The 3,232-nt window shown below is 39.8% G+C and overlaps 1 pseudogene; it reads left to right on the forward strand.

Annotated features, from left to right (window-relative positions):
* The first annotated feature begins 713 nt into the window (after positions 1-713).
* LOC100756539 lies at positions 714-1,330 on the forward strand (annotated as a pseudogene).
* Positions 1,331-3,232: the final 1,902 nt, after the last annotated feature.

Consider the following 3,232-nt stretch of genomic DNA (forward strand, 5'->3'; position numbering starts at 1 on the left):
TGGCCCAAACTCATAACAAAGGCCAACAGGGATACAGAATGCTCATTTGTTGCCTGTAGGAGTGTATAACAGCACAGTCACTTTTGAAGACATTTTAAAGTATCTTATAAAATTATACATATACCTGTCATATTATCAAATAAGCATGCCCCTTAATGTCTACCTAAAATGAACTAGATATTTAAGTCTACCTAAAAGCACACATAAGCACATTTGGGCTGTTTTATTCATAATCGGTAAAATTTGAAAAGATCAAATATATTCTCCACAGATGAAAGGAAAACTATGCTGTGGTACAACCAGACCATGGAATATTACACAACATGAAAAAATAAGTTATCACTCCACAAGAAAACACAGGAAACATGAAAGGAATATTACTAAATGAAAGAAGTCAATCTGAAAGTGTTACATATTTATTATATGATTACAGCTCGAACATTCTGGAGCAAAAGGTGTGGATTATTTTAAACAGGTTGTCAGAGATTTAGAGAGAAGAAGGGATGGATAGTTAGAACACAAGGATTTGTGGACAGTGAGAGTGACCACTATCACTATGTCACTCCAGTGGTGGATATATATGTATCTCCTATGCTTGTCCACAAGTAAAGCCTTGTGTGAACTATAAACTTTAGGTGCCAATTTGGCACTGTAGATTCCTCAATTATAAAATGTTTTACTCTCGAGTAAGAAGAAAGTAAGAGAGGCTCTATATGCCGGACAAGGGATATAAGGTAACTTCACATTACTTTGGCTAAGTTTTTTTATAAATCAAGAAGTTCCCTTTAAAAATTTAAGTATAGGGCTCCTGGAAGGTAGGTCCCACGCGGAGTTAACACGAGGATCGAGAAATGTTATTTTTGTTCCAGGCCGATCTACCCTGGCCACGGCATGATGTTTGTCCACAATGATTGGAACTTGTTCCGATTCTGCAAATCCAAGTGTCATAAAAACTTCAAGAAGAAGCGGGACCCACGCAAGGTCAGGTGGACTAAAGCCTTCTGGAAGGCAGCTGGCAAAGAGCTCACAGCAGACAACTCATTTGAATTTGAAAAACGTAGAAATGAACCTGTGAGATACCAGAGAGAGCTATGGAGTAAAACTATTGATGCAATGAAGAGAATTGAAGAGATTAAACAGAGGCTCTAGGCTAAGTTTATAATGAACAGGTTGAAGAAAAAGAAAGAGCTGCAGAAGGTTCAGGACATCAAAGAAGTCAAGCAGAACACCCACATTATCCGGGCTCTTCTTGCAGGCAAAGGAAGGCAGCTGGAGGAAAAAAATGGTGCAGCAGTTACAGGAGGATGTGGACATGAAGGATGCTTCCTAATGGTGCCGCCTGCAACCAGCCCTGGGCACACTGGAAACCAGTGGAGACTGTTGATCCCTAAGTTATTGATTGCTTTCATAAGGTCCCTCAGACAAAGGTGATGCACATGTTCCCCTCTTACGTTGCAGCCTGTAAAAGCATCCATCATGGGTGTTAGAGCTCAGCTCAATGTTCTGCTTCGCTGTGTTATGCTCAGAAAAGACGAAAGTTTGCATGTAGATGAAGATATGACTCTGGGCATAACATGGTTGAGCCATTGCTTAATGGCACAAGGTGACATTATTGTACTGACTGTCTTGCTAGTGTGAAATTTGTAATGATGCAATATTTTCCTTGTACTATAATTGCCTATTTATTAGGGTTATTGAAGCAGAGGTCACAGCAAGGAACTAACCATTCTCATGATAACCTCAGTCTCTTGTTTTTGTTTAGTCTGTTTAGTAGCTCCTTAGAGTTGCATACTGGCTGCATACAATGCTATAATGCAGCTGAATTCAAGTCTGTTTAGTAGCTCCTTAGGGTTGCATACTGGCTGCATACAATGCTACAATGCAGCTGAATTCAAGTCTGTTTAGTAGCTCCTTAGAGTTGCATACTGGCTGCATACAATGCTACAATGCAGCTGAATTCAAGTCTGTTTAGTAGCTCCTTAGGGTTGCATACTGGCTGCATACAATGCTACAATGCAGCTGAATTCAAGTCTGTTTAGTAGCTCCTTAGGGTTGCATACTGGCTGCATACAATGCTACAATGCAGCTGAATTCAAGTCTGTTTAGTAGCTCCTTAGGGTTGCATACTGGCTGCATACAATGCTACAATGCAGCTGAATTCAAGTCTGTTTAGTAGCTCCTTAGGGTTGCATACTGGCTGCATACAATGCTACAATGCAGCTGAATTCAAGTCTGTTTAGTAGCTCCTTAGGGTTGCATACTGGCTGCATACAATGCTACAATGCAGCTGAATTCAAGTCTGTTTAGTAGCTCCTTAGGGTTGCATACTGGCTGCATACAATGCTACAATGCAGCTGAATTCAAGTCTGTTTAGTAGCTCCTTAGGGTTGCATACTGGCTGCATACAATGCTACAATGCAGCTGAATTATGCCAGGCTGTTTGTCCTGCTTCAGCCATTTGAATAGTCAGCTTGTGGATGTTGGGAAATGGGACAGGTTGAATAAACTTTGCCTAAATCTTATTACTGCTTTGGAGAACACTCAATTCCAGATTGTATCTTCAGGCTCAACACTCCCTGCTCCCCCATTCTCTCCAGCCCAGCAATGGTCTAGAAGAAGAAGAATCTTGGTCCCTTTTAAAATTTTTATGTGACTTTTTTTTTTTGGAGTTTTGAGACAATGTCTCTCCATTATGTAGCTCTGGCTGTACTAGAACTCACTCTGTAGACCACCCTGCCTTGAACTCACAGAGATCCCCCTGCCTCTGTCTCCTGAGTACTGGTATTAAAGGTGTGTGCCATCACACCCAGCATTTTTTATTTTCTTTAAAACAAAACAAAACTCTTTGTTTTTGGAAAATAGAACTTATGGGTAGACTGTTGACTATTATTTGTATGTAAATAAAACCATTTCTAAAGTAAAAAAAAATTAAGTATAATTAAGAAAAAAATTAAGTGATCACTAGGTACTTCTGAATCCTATGTTTATATTCCCAAACTCCATAGTGATTACATCGTAGCATATACTGAAATTCTCCCTAGCATGCATCTACCACTTTTAAATTTGTGATCGGCACTAATAGCCAAAGCGTCTACCCAAGGCCAAAAATCAATTCTCTCTCCTTTACATCTGAGACTTTCCACCATAATATTTGATTGGATTTGATTTTGTTTATTTCCTTCAAGTCAGCCTGCTCTTTTGGGTTTCCTGGCACTGCGGTACAAGGATTCCT

The sequence above is a fragment of the Cricetulus griseus genome, chromosome 7 (genome assembly GCF_003668045.3).
Source record: "Cricetulus griseus strain 17A/GY chromosome 7, alternate assembly CriGri-PICRH-1.0, whole genome shotgun sequence".
Classification (NCBI taxonomy): Eukaryota; Metazoa; Chordata; class Mammalia; order Rodentia; family Cricetidae; genus Cricetulus; species Cricetulus griseus.